Source organism: Triticum aestivum, chromosome 5A (genome assembly GCF_018294505.1).
Source record: "Triticum aestivum cultivar Chinese Spring chromosome 5A, IWGSC CS RefSeq v2.1, whole genome shotgun sequence".
In the NCBI taxonomy this organism is placed as follows: domain Eukaryota; kingdom Viridiplantae; phylum Streptophyta; class Magnoliopsida; order Poales; family Poaceae; genus Triticum; species Triticum aestivum.
The window spans coordinates 545,618,215-545,632,945 of NC_057806.1; positions in this window are offsets into that span (position 1 = coordinate 545,618,215).

The window sequence follows — 14,731 nt, forward strand, 5'->3', positions numbered from 1 at the left end:
GTAATGGATCACGAATTCCCAGAAGGTTTTAAACCCGTGAATAATTAATCATATGATGGCACAACAGACCCCGCGGTATGGATCGAAGATTTCCTCCTCCACATCCACATGGACCGCGGTAACGATCTACATGCCATCAAGTACCTCCCATTAAAACTCAAAGGTCCTGCTCGGCATTGGCTCAATAGCCTGCCAGCAAACTCCATTGGCAGTTGGGAGAACTTGGAAGACACATTCCTTGATAACTTCCAGGGCACTTATGTGCCACCACCGGATGCCGATGACTTGAGTCACATAACCCAACAGCCAGGGGAATCAGCCAGGAAATTCTGGACTCGGTTCCTAACTAAAAAAACCAAATTGTCGATTGTCCAGATGCCGAGGCCTTAGCGGCATTTAAGCATAACATCCGCGACGAGTGGCTCGCCCGACACCTCGGCCAAGAAAAGCCGAAGTCCATGGCAGCCCTCACGACACTCATGACCCGCTTTTGTGCGAGCGAGGATAGCTGGCTGGCTCGCAGCAACAACACTTCAAGATACCTTGGCAATTCAAATGCCAAAGATAGCAACAGCAGGCCACGTCGCAACAGACACAAGCACCGCAACAACGGCGACAACGCCGAAGACACGGCAGTCAATGCCGGATTCAGTGGCTCTAAATCCGGTCAGTGGAAGAGCCGTTCAAAAGAAGCAATCTGGGCCCGTCCAGCTTGGACCGCATACTCGATCATTCGTGTCAAATTCACGGCACCCCAATAAACCAGCCAACCACACCAACAGAGAATGCTGGGTGTTCAAATAGGCCGGCAAGTTAAATGCCGAAAACAAGGAAAAGGGGCTACATAGCGACGATGAGGAGGAGCCCCGGCCGCCTAACACAGGAGGACAGAAGAAATTCCCTCCCGAAGTGAAAACGGTAAACATGATATACGCAACCCATATTCCCAAGCGGGAACGGAAGCGTGCACTGAGGGACGTCTATGCGATGGAACCAGTCGCCCCAAAGTTCAACCCATGGTCTTCTTGTCCAATCACCTTCGATCGCAGGGACCACCCCACCAGTATCCATCATGGCGGTTCTTCCGCACTGGTCCTTGACCCCATCATTGATGGATTTCACCTCACTCGAGTCCTTATGGACGGTGGCAACAGTGTGAACCTGCTCTATCAGGATAGAGTGCATAAAATGGGCATAGACCCCTCGAGGATCAAACCCACCAAAACCACCTTTAAAGGTGGCATCCCAGGTGTAGAGGCCTGTTGTACGGGCTCAATAAAACTGGAAGTAGTCATTGGATCCCCGGACAACTTCCGAAGCGAGGAGTTAATCTTCGATATCGTCCCCTTCCGCAGTGGCTATCATGCACTGCTCGGACAAACCGCATTTGCCAGATTCAATGTGGCACTGCATTATGCATACCTCAAGCTCAAAATGCAAGGACCTCGCGGGGTTATAACAATTAATGGAAACACAGAACGCTCGCTCCGCACGGAGGATCACACTGCGGCCCTCGCAGTAGAAGCGCAAAGCAGCCTTATGAGGCAAACCGCCAATTCGGCGAAAAAGACCCCGGACACCTTCAAGCGAGTCCGGAGTACCCTGCAAGAGGATCGCTAGGCACATTTAGAGCTTTCCTAGCAATTCGGCCTCCGTCCTAGTCCCAGTCAAACGGCGAAATTTGCGCCACGCGTACATAATTACGCACTCAAGATACCATGGGCATAGGCGGAGGCACGGCCATGGCACGGCCCACAATGTGGCTCAACCGCTTCAGGACCCATATACCTTTAACATTTTCTTCCTTTCAGGCCCCTATTCTCTGAAGGCCCTCTCCGACCGTGTGATTATCGGACACGCCACGGGAAAGAAACACCAAGGAAGCAAGAAGCTTTGGCGTACAAGGGAATCCTCAGGTGGTCTCTGATAACGAACGATATACCTGTTTTGCATACCCACACGCAGCTTGACCTTGGATAGGACATAGTCCTATTTTTACTTATTGCACTACATGTATGCATACGCTTTGAAGTATCATTTAAATAACAATATACAGCATTAGCTCATTATTGCATTCCTTTATCTTTTTTTCCTGTCTGTTTACTTACGACAAGTCGCACCCGTACATTCTGATACGACCAGTGCGCCAGGGGCTTTAGTTTACCCCATAACGCGGCATGAAAAGTCCGAACACTTTCGACAGTGCGGCACCCCGAACTTATAGCATTATATGCATGAGCTCCGAATCATGTCTTGGGTCAATAGTTGGGTTTGCCCGGCTCCCATGTTTTGGTACCTTACGTTCCGCTATATCGGTTAAGGTAGCACTGGGAGAACTACTGCGATTGTGTCCCGGTTCTTCCGGACGAGCACTTCAGTAGAGAAGCCGAAAAGTGACTGTCATGATGCGGCGAGAGCTGGTCGCTGTTCTAGAGGTGTCAAATCCTTAAAGATTTTTTCCTCTTCGGGCGAGGAGTCGGCCTTGTCCGATTTAGGCGTGCATAGCGCCCCAAGTTCGGCCTTCCAAATACTAGGGGCTTCACCAAAATTTAAAATTGTAAACTTCTATGGCTAAGTGAGAGTGATAAAGCTTTATAGTCCGATTGCCTGGTTCGTTGCGCTGAACACCTCCTTTGAAGGACCCAAAACTGGGATAAAAAGTGATCAGGTTTATCCCGAACACCTCAGTACTAGTTACATGGGGGCAGAAGCCGACGACTGGCCAACTCTCAAATTTTATAAACGGTCACACAGAAGGTAATATTTTAAATTAACAAGCGTTACATAGCACACATGAACTCGTTTCACATTACTGGATCACATGAGTACATTCATTCAAATTTTACATCCTTAGCACATTCCTCTGCCACAAGGCGAGCACCCTTCAAGACACTGTCAGAATACTTTTCGGGATGGCGATGCTCCTTGCCCTCCGGCGGCCCCTCCTTCACCAGCTTTTCGGCGTCCATCTTTGCCCAGTGCACTTTCACCCAGGCAAAAGCCCTGCGCGCACCCTCAATGCAGACGGGCAGCTTTATGACTTCAAGCCGGGGGCAGGCATTCACAAGCCGCCTTACCAGGCCGAAATAGTTGCTGGGCAGGGTCTCATCGGGCCACATCCGGACTATGAGGCCCTTCATGGCCAGTTCGGTCGCCTTGTGAAGCTCGGCTAGTTGCTTCAACTGGTCGCTCAAGGGCATCGAATGTTCGGTCCTAGTATATTGATACCAGAACAACCTCTCCGTCGAGCTCCCTTCCTCGGCCCGGTAGAACTCTGCGGCATCCGACACACTGCGGGGTAGATCTGTGAACCATCCTGGAGAGCTCCGAATTCGGGTAAGTAAAAGGAAAGTTTCCTTCACATGCTTGCTTTGCATAAAGAATGCCTTACCCGCCGCTATCTTCCTGACCGCCTCAATTTCCTGGAGGGCCTTTTGGGCTTCGATCTTGGCATTTTGTGCGTTCTCAAGGGCCTTTGTAAGCTCAGACCCTTGCGTCTTAGAGTCACGCTCCAAGGACTCGTACTTCTTGACAAACTCCTAGAGCTCTTGCTGAACCTCGCCGACTCGGGCCTCTTGCTTCTCGCGCTCGGTGCGCTCCTTGGCCGCTTTGCCTTCGGCCTCGGACAACGCCTTCTTCAGGGCCGCCACTTTGGTCGTGGCCCCTAGCAAAATTCATGACGATCCTGTGATCTAACAACCAGTTTCCTTTTTCTTTACCAATAAACAGACGAGGTATCACTTACCTTATTTCTCTTCGAGCTGCCTCTTAGTAAGGCCGAGCTCTTCCTCGGACCGCTCAAGGTCCCGCTTCAGTGCGGAGACCTCCGCCATGTGAGCGGCAGCAGCCAGCAGTGAAGCCTGCTTATTCACATAGACATATTCTAATTAGACTCCTGTGATTATTATTTGATCCTCTGTTCGGCCTTTCTTCCGAACACCAAACAGAGCATCAGGGGCTACTGTCTATGCTGTAACATTTTCTCACAATTTTATTACTTACCTCAAAATCCTGTTAGGAGGCTAGCACAGGCTTCAGTCAGTCCGCTTTTGGCGGACTAAATCTTCTTGACCACCGCACTCATGATAGTGTGGTGCTCTTCGTCAATGGAAGCGTCGCGAAGCGCTTCCAGCAAATTGTCCAATGACCCTGGATGGACAGAGGCCATCGGCACAGACTTGCTGCCCCCGGCATTAGAGCCCATGGGAGTCTTGCCCCTCGTGCGCCTAGCATCCGGAATGTCGCCTTGGGGCGCTTTCGGAGCTGTCTCCCCTTGGTTCGGTACCCTTTGAGATAGAACCTCAACATCATCCGTAGGGCGGGGGGAGGAGGCGGTCGGGAGTGAATCGCTGTTCATCTCCGATGGGCCCAAAGACTCATCCGAAGAGGATACGTAGATACGGGCTTTGGAGGGGCTGCATGATCATGTTCGGCATGATAAGAAGTAACAAAATAAAACATACCAAGAATTATTACGGTATCCGGACACTTACGACTTCGCCAGGGGCTTGTCCCTGGGTAACCACTCCTCGTCACTAAAAGAGGCCACCATGGAGCAGTCCGGAAGGAGAGTCCTTCCCTTCTTGGACCCTTCGGCTTCCCCTGACGGGGCGGCCTTCCTTTTCTTGTCTCCCCTGCTGGGGGAGAACTTTCCTCTTCCTCCTCCTTGTTTCCCTAGGAGGAGGGCGCCTTGGTGTTATCATACGATGATTCCGATACGACCTTGCGCCAGAGACCTGTCATGGTCCCCGTGGCCTTCTTCTTGGCCTTCTTCTCCGGTGCCTCATAGGGCACCAGAACCAGCATCTCCGTTAAGAGAGCACTTGCTAGATCCTTGGGCAGTGGGGCTGGACAATCAATCCGCTGCACTATCGCGACCCATTCCTGTTAAATGGCGTGGAGGCTTAGATCCCCCACATGATTATACTGGGGAAAGAAACGTCTTATGAGATATAAGAAGCTTAGCGGATTGGCAGGGCGCTTTGCGTTGAGTCCACGATCCTCGGTAAGGGGAGGAGGTACCTCCGTGGACTTGAACATCACCCTCCAGATGTCCTAGTGTGTCGTGTCGAAGAGCTCTCGCAGTGTCTGGTGCTTAGCCAGGTCGAACTCCCACATATTGAATGCCCGTCTTTGACACGGGAGGATCCAGTGGAAGAGCATGACCTGGACCATGTTGACAAGCTTGATTTTCTTGCTTATCATGTTTTTAACACAGTTCTGGAGTCCGGTCAACTCCACTGATGAACCCCAGGATAGGCCCTTCTCTTTCCAGGAGGTGAGCCGCCTGGGGATGCCAGATCGAAATTCGGGGGCCGCCACCCAGTTGGTGTCACGCGGCTCGGTGATGTAGAACCACCCCGATTGCCACCTCTTCACTGTCTCCACATAGGAGCCTTCGAGCCAGGTGACATTGGGCATTTTTCCCACCATGGCGCCTCTGCACTCCGCTTGCTGGCCGACCACCACCTTCGGTTTAACATTGAAGGTCTTCAGCCACAGACCGAAGTGGGGCTTGATGCGGAGGAAGGCCTCGCACACGACGATAAACGCCGAGATGTTGAGGATGAAATTGGGGGCCAGATCATGGGAGTCCAGCCCGTAGTAGAACATGAGCCCACGAACAAATGGGTGGAGGGAAAATCCCAGCCCGCAGACGAAATGGGTAAGGAATACAACCCTTTTGTGGGATTCAGGGGTAGGGACGATCTGCCCCGCATCTGGGAGCCGGTGCGCGATGTCTGCGGCCAGGTATCCAGCTTCCCGGAGCTTCGTAATGTTATCCTCCATAACAGAGGAGACCATCCACTTGCCTCCCGCTCCGGACATGTTTGGAGTGGTTTTACAAAGAAAATTCGAACTTGGGCGCTGGAGCTCGAGTGCGCAAGAATGGATGGGCTGGGAAGAAGAAGGCGTGGACGAAAAGGAGAAGTCCTTGTCCCTTTATAAGGGCAGAAGAAGCTATGCGCCTCCCCACCTGCCTGGTAAACTCGCTTATTCCCCAAGCGCCGTAATTGATGGCACGGTTGGGTTATCCACACCTGTATTGATGAGAATCCCGTGATAAGGGGACACGATCTCTGCTTCGACAAGACGTGCCAAGAAAACCGCCTCGCAATGTGTGTAGTAGCTGGTTGAGAAAAACGGTTCGAATAATGAATGGGCCATAGCCTGATGTCACGTCATAAAAAGTTGTCAGCAGATTAGATTAGTGGAAATATTATAATCTCTACGGTGGTATGTGGAATTTGTTTTGCAGAGTCAGACACAATCCTTGTGTTCCAAATCTTCTATGGAGTATTCGGAGAAGGAACTGCCTTGCAATGCCGAAGACAATCTGTGCGCGGGACTCATCGTCATTGAAGCATGGTTCAGGGGCTACTGAGGGAGTCCTAGATTAGGGGGTCCTCGGACAGCCAGACTATATACTTTGGCCGGACTGTTGGACTATGAAGATACAAGATTGAAGACTTCGTCCCGTGTCCGGGTGGGACTCTCCTTTGCGTGGAAGGCAAGCTTGGCAATTCGGATATGTAGATATCCTCCCTTGTAACCGACTCTGTGTAACCCTAGCCCCCTCCGGTGTCTATATAAACCGGAGGGTTTAGTCCGTAGGACAAGAACAATCATAATCATAGGCTAGCTTCTAGGGTTTAGCCTCTACGATCTCGTGGTAGATCAACTCTTGTAATACTCATATCATTAAGATCAATCAAGCAGGACGTAGGGTATTACCTCCATCGAGAGGGCCCGAACCTGCGTAAACATTGTGTCCCCTGCCTCGTGTTACCATCCGCCTAGACGCACAGTTCGGGACCCCCTACCCGAGATCTGTCGGTTTTGACACCGACACCAGTCAAGAACACACACTATGTTCCATGCTTTGATGCTGTTTGCTAGAGCCTAAGATAGTTCAACAAAGATATCAGAACTTGTTGTAGCTATTTGTTGCATTTTTTATGATATGATGAAATTTGATCTGAATGTTAGTTTGATGATCGGCTCACTCGAGAAGCCATCTTATATAGAACCACCATTCTAGGCTTAATGAAGCGATCATATTGTTCCAATTGAATGTCTCCAGATCACATAAGTGTGTCCACTTACTATAATGAATCTGTTATTGGTAATATCTACGTGCAGATTCAAATAATGTTGTCAAGTTACTAGTCATCATCTTCTTCTGATTGAGTTTGAGTAAAATATCTATGTATAGATTTTGTGTGCTAGTTTGGTTACTTCAAATAATCCATTTCGTGTGCTGGTTTGGTTTCTCTTGCTTGTTTTTTTGCAAAATGTGAAATAGATCTGCCACTAATGCCTATTATTTTCCTCCATATGCTAGCTTGAGATGGAAAAAATGAAGGACGCGCTGGTACTAGAAGGTGAAGAGCCAAAGTCTGCTGCTGAAATTGTTGACGAAGTGCTCAAGACCGGAGTCAAGCAAAGCACATTCCTCAAGAATGTTGGGCTCCAGCCATCTAGGAACAACCCCGGCAAAGCAACTGCTGATGTGGCTGCTCATGTTCGTAATCTTGAGCAGAAGCTGGAGGGGTTGGAGCTTCAAGAAGAAGTGATGAAAGATGAATTGGCGGCAATCATGATGAAGGCTGAAGAAGCTAAAGCTGCACGCTACAAGGAACTTGATCTGTGGCGCAAGAAGTCTCAAGAGCAGGATGAGAAGTTAGCCCACTTGATGGCTCTCTTTGGAGCTAAGGTAGTTTGATGCAGTTTGTCTCTGGAGCTAAGTTAGCCCACTTGAGTTGCTGCTGCAGTTTGTCTTTGAATGTGAAGTTATGTCGTAGTAGGTCGTGAACTTATGTAGTTTGTTGCATTTTGCACTTGGCAAGTGAACCTGGGAGCACTTGTTGTTGAACCAGTGAATTTGTGATGGCTCATTTTGGAAGCTATGAAGTTATGCCACTTTGGAAGCTATGTGGTTATGAACCTCTGAAGTTGTGAAATTCTGAAGTTGTGTAGTTATGCATTTTTTGAATTATTTGTGTTTTGTTTGGATCACAGAATATTATTTGGATTAATTGGGTTCTAAACTTAGTTGGGTTGCAAAAAGGCCGAGGCCCAAACAAGAATTAGACTAAAAAGGCTTGGGGCTAAAAAAGAGTTGACTGTAAAAAAGATTGTAAAAGGCTACATCCCAGAAAATAAAAAGGCCAAGGTCCAAATTAGACCTAGACTAAAAAGGTTGTGGCCCAAAACAATAGTTGGCTATAAAAAAATTGATCAAAAAAAGGCTCCATCCTAGAAAATAAAAGGCCAAATTATTTGGTGAGGCCCAAGCAGATAAGCAAAATAAAGAGAAAAAACATTAAATGGGCTGAATTATTGGGCTTGGCCCATGAAGATGGTTGAAATGGACCAGGCTTATTCTATTTTACGACCTTTTCATTTGGTCATAATTCTGCCACGCCAGCTTGACACGGTGGATCTGACGTGGTGTGGGCGGATTGCTAGTGACCAAAATAATTGGTTGTTAAACCTACGACCTATTTTTAGTCATAAACGTCTACGACCATTCCAGAAGAAAGGTCGTTAATTTCAGTTTACGACGACCAGCTTTTGACCATCTGTTTTTGGTCACAAAATGGTCACAAATGAAAAAAAAATACCATTCAGTGACCAATAGTGATGGTCACAAGTTGACCTATTTCTTGTAGTGTGGTCGCGTGGCCATCGCTTGTTCTCCCCCATGACTCCCTCCCCCGCGACTTTCATGGCTTCTCCCACGAGCGAGGCCATGCGCACGAACATCCGCACTAACGGGGAAACCCGACGGGCGTGTTTGTGCCAGGGTCGCGCTGCGGTGGCCTCGCGAAGGCAACCGTGTATTTTCTTCTGCGGGAACAACTCCGGTTCCGCCTGAGGAGCCCTTCCCTTCTCAGCGGCCGAGAACCTCCTCACTGGCGCCATGGATATGCCCTGGCGAGATGGCGGCGTGGCGAAGAAGAAGGAGCGAGCAGCAAGGAGATGAAGATGGCTGCCCCCTCCCCCATTTATAGGCGAAGGAAGGCTAACCACCGGCCTCTCACGTTCCAAGCAATGATGGCCCCGCTGCATGCACCGGCCTCTCACGTTCCACTCAACCTCATGAGGCTACCATGACGCAAGCCATGACGACCAAGGCAGGCGGGCACCAGCAGGCGCAGAGAAGGCAGTTTCCTCTTTGGTGCTAAGGAGCCAAGGACAGGTGTGGGTTCCTGAGGAATCTGACAAAGGTTTCCATTCTAGTGCAACGAGACCAAGACCGCCAGCACGGTAGGACGGATGTCATCGCCGAGCCCACCGCTACGTCGCGACCAGAAGCTTTGTAGGCAAAGACCACCTTTCGTCAGGATAAGATGTACTACTTGTCCCCCTTCAAATTGGCCATTGTGCGAACCCTTCCCGCCTACATTTTGGGGGAAGAGGACCGAGGCCACTATAAATATAGGTTAGCCACCACCATAGAAAGGATCCAATCTGATCCGGTCCGGTCCGACTCTGGTGGACTCATTCCCTTACCCATAGACCTCGCTAGGTTGTTTACCCCTTGTACTAGTTCATCCTCAGCCCTCGTGAGGCCAATCCACCACAAAGCAGGAGTAGGGTCTTACATCGCAAGGTGGCCCGAACCTGGGTAAACTGTCGTGTTCATCTCCTTCCTTGCTCACGCGAATCGAGCTAGTCCATGGGGCGACGGGCTGGTAGGCTGGATAGGTTGAGTTCTTCACACACATCCCAGAGTTCGAACCTTTCTTGGGTCTGTGGAGCCCTGAATCCGACAGTGTGTATGAGAGTTGTCTCATCTCTCAAATGTGTTTCATCAACTAGCACTACAAGAAATACGGTCAATTATGACTCCCCATTTTGGTCGTTGATTCGTCATATTTATCGTTTATTGACCTTTTTTGACCAAATTCAGAAGGTCAACAGTTGGTCGTCAAGAACGAACAAACTTGACCTTTTTGAAATTTTGGTCATAGCTAGACTAGAGACCAAAATTTTAGAAAGGTCACTACCCATTTGCCTGAGCCACATATGATCTGACGTGGCTGCACTAACGTGGCATTTCTAGTGACCAAATGGAATCATCATAAATTTCATAGCCTAGTCCACCAATCTAGCCTACATGGGCCTGGCCCAATCATCGTAAATTTCATAGCCCAATCCACCAATCTAGCCAACATGGGCCCAGCCCAATACCTATTTTCTTAATTGAATTGGTTCGATTTATTTGGGATGATGCATTATTTTGTCAAAAGCATGCACATTTAAGGGTAGGACCATTAGAAAACAAATACAACATAATACAATATTTCATATATTTCATTTCAGTAACACATCACATGAAATACAATACATCATTAATCGACTCCTCTACACAACAAGGTTCAAGGCCCAACAAGTGCACAAGCGCACATCAACATAGATTGGACGAGAAGCACAAATTCTAGCTGATCACACATAACATCAATGAGAAGCACGAATATCGTGTACCATCACTAGTACACATACTTCGCCCCATCACCCAAGCACCAATGTTGTGTCAATCTACTGGATTTGCCACATGGTGATGTTACTGCATTAGGGCTGTCACAGCTTCTCCCTGCCCAAATGGCAGGATGATCTGTTGATCGATGTACTGCTCCGGCATCACCTACTGCTACCACTGGTGGAAGAAGATCAGCTCATCAGTCATCTGCACGCGAACAAACCAAGAAGATTAACCTATTTAGCCTGTTGTAATTTGTTTCTAAACATGGGCATCAAATCAACACCAACACTGAATTAAAATGCACAAAAGAATTGATCATAGCCAAATGTACAGCCTAAGAACTTCAGGTTTGAGCCATTCCCGATACTACAATAAATACATAACAACCAAAATTTTGATCCATGGACACCAGAGATGGAAAAGGTACTAAGGCACTACTTGCTACTGAAAACCAAAGCAAGGTATGAAGCACAGGCCAGGCCAAAACTGGTACCAAATCCAGAAATAACCATCTGATGCAATATAGCACTAGTTTCACTTTAGCATATGTGCCTAATTATGCAGGTATGTAGGATGACTTCAAGAAAAAACGGAACTGCAGGGGAATGGAGGATGGAGAGGGACAGGGGGTGCTACCTGCAGGAAGACATTGGCAGTTCCAAAGATGGCTTCGAAGTGTTCCACAGGCTGGCAATAGATGCCGCGGGAGGCCGATGCAACCAGCAGCTCACCGATGACGGCCGTCGTTGGTGAGAGGTTTAACCTTCCGAGGTTAAAAGATCGTACCAGATCGAGCACCTTGAAGATGGCCTTGTCTTACCATGCCTTGGCCTCCTCCGCGAGCACCTAGCAGGGGCAGAGCAGAGCAAGGAACTAGTTATCAAACCTGGATGAGCAGAAAATACACACTACTCAACGAAAGAACTAACGTGCAGATAATACTCAAACAAATCAAAGAGGCAGGAAACCAGATATATTCATTGCATGTACCATTTAATTAATAGGAAACCAGAGAATAAGTTGTCAAGTGCTAGCTAGGAGTTCAGCTATGCATAAACAAAATATTTGCATTGTATACATAAACAAGTATTTATATTATAAGCAAATATAGGAGTGCCACTTCAAGTGAATGCCAGACATCACATTACACACACTCAAAATTAAAAGCCAGGCATCCAATGTACATCAGTACACAAATAGAGTGTTCGCAGATCATAAGCATGGGTTGTTGAAGGAAATTTACTAATTAAGGGCATAGTTGTATCTGGTATCCAAGAATTTCTAGATGTGGCAGACTGTACATGCTCTGGGTAGAGTACATGCCCTGGATCACAGTTCATGGTTATGTTCATTTGAATGCTAAAGTAGCTCAAAACACATAGCACCGTTTCATGCTAAATAGACCTACAGAAAAACTTGAATGCATGCACACTGAATCACATGAGAACAGGTAGGCAAATTCACAAACAAATGGAGTGACAACGGCATTTCATTAACATATCATGGGTGACCAAAGGAATGAAGCTTCAAGATTTTAGATTTATATATTAGATTAGATGGAGTATGCACACATAATGTGGTGGGGAAGAGCTTTGAGGTTTATATTTGCTATTACTTTTGCATGCTTTGTTCTGGAGTAAAACTACAAAAGCAAGTTGTAGAGAATTTAAGAAATCAAAGAAGATTGATCTTTGGTTCCATCTCATCTGAAAAAATATCCATCAAAATTGCATCAAAATATCACCTAACTAATCCATCAAAACTGCATTCAAATAATATTGCTGACTACTGTAATATACAGATGCAAACTGATGAACATGTGAATGTACGGAAGATGGGTGGAGGGACGTGGGGAGGGGAACAGAGAACAAATTGGCCCGGTGGTCGCTGGAGGAGCTGAGCACCTTGTGTCCAGGTCAAGTTCCCGTGTCCTTCTCCTCGCCGAGCACTTTGCAGCGGGAGGAGCTGAACCTGGTGCAGAGAACACGGCTGGTCAGAGAGAGAGAGAGAGAGAGCGAGAGAGAGACGTGTCTGCCGGTGGAGGGACGGTGGTGCGGCGGAGATGGCCCGACAATGGCCGATGGGAGGGCCTGCTCGGGAGATCTCATGCTCGGCGGGGGTGGGGTCCGTGGATGATGACGAGGACGCCCCGGAGATCCCCTGGCCACCGCGGATGATGACGAGGACGTCGTGGAGATCCTCTGGCCACTGCAGACGGCGACGAGGAGGGCGCGAACTCGGATGGCGCGGGGTCCGTGGCGAAGAGGGAGCCCCGCTCGTCTGCGGGGACCACCGCGGGGGTGGCGGGGGTCGAGTCGGACGAGGCCTTGGATGAGGCGAGGAGGGCGGCAAGCGGGAAGGAGGTCGCGGCACCCTGAGTGCGGCGGCGGCGGCGATCGTGGTGGCGGCGAGCATGCGCGAGCGGGACAGGATGGAGTGGCAGCGAGATTGGATCTGGGGGCGGCGACGATGGAGTGGGAGGGGATAGGGTTTGGGTGGTTGGGCTGCCCGGGGGGTGGGGGTTCTTTTTCTTTCTTTCTTTCTTTTTCTTTAGATAAATGGGATGGATGGATGGATGGATGCCATGTCATCAATCCATGACACAAACATTTCAATCAATAAGAACAAGGCTTTTTTAGGGATGAAAAACTGCTTTATTCATCAAACTCCACATGGAGTGGGATACAAACTTGGTCGTGGGGAACACCAAACCAGACATGGTGACCCAGACCTCTAAATAGTGCGAACTTTGCTAAACGATGTGCTTCATAATTTGCAGCACGGTTTTCAAAAGAAAAATTACAAGATAATGTATCGGCTTTGATATTGATCTCGCTAATGACAGCGCCATACACACCTCTTGCCCTTCTGTTGATGCCCGTCGTTTTGACCGCATTTTGAAACGGGCATGAAAAATTCAAAAAAAATAAAAAAAAAATTGGAAAACCTTCGCATTATGTCATTATATGTGACCTAGTTTTCATCGTATTGAAGGGGCTCAGTTGCAACTTGTTTCCTGCTACTCATTGGAAAGTACAAACAAATGATATCTTAAGCGGCATATAGTTCAGAACCTAAAGTAAAAAACATTTCTAGCTATGAACGGCCATACCCGTCATTTGAATGCATTTTGAAATTGGCATAAGAAAATAAAAAACAGAAATATGTAAAATATTTGCATTGTGTCACCTAGTTTTCATCCTATATTTTCCGTATACGTCGAGAACATTTTTCTTTCTTTCTGTTGGTTTTCATTCTACATTTTTCATATACGTCAAGAACATTTTTAATGCATGTTTAATATCTTTTATATACTTGTTTAATATTTTTTTCAAATGCTTGCTTTAACACTTTCTAAATACAAGATTGACTTTGTTCACACACATTATATATTTTCTGTAAACATTTTTCTTATACATCAGACACAAATTTTTTATACACAATTAACAATTTCAAGTGCTTGGTTAGAACTTTTTTAATACATAGTTAACATTTTTATATATAACATTTAAATATTTTTTAAAATACAAGACTAATATTTTTAATAAATGGTTAATATCTTTTTATTTACGCATTTTAACATTTTCAAATGCTTGATTTACATTTTTAAATACAAGAATAGTTGGAAGTATAAATAATAAACAAAAATAAAAAAAGAATGAACGAACAAACAAAAAACAGACCAAAAATGAGCCGCGGCCCACGGGCTGGTAGCTAGTTCGAATCACGTGGTGTGGTTTCTTTTTTGCTTTATTCACCTTTGTGGAATGGGTTCTTTTTTTTCTTTGAGAGTGACGTTTTGGATCTTAGATATAGATACACCTATTATGAAATATGTATAGAAAAAATCATGTGTGTACATCTGGACATCCTATGTTCGCACACAAAATTTTGGTGAACAAGGGCATTTTTGTTGCATCTGTAAAAAAGATTAAAAATGGCTTGTGAATAGCTGTAATCAAGCATCGAAAATTGTCTTTTTTACACAAGCCACAAAAATGTCATTTTTCATCGAAACTTGGTGCACACACATATAGTGTCTGGATTTACACGGGGGATCTTTCCTCGAATTTTTTTTAACTTTTTAAAATATGTATTTAGACAATGGGTGAGCCAAAGTGAATTTTCGCCTTTTTTGCTTCATTCACCTTTGTGGGACGGGTCCGACATGTCATTTGTATTGTGTTAGTTGGCCCCGTTTGTAAATGTAGACCCAGTTTAGTCAACAAGTCAATCTTT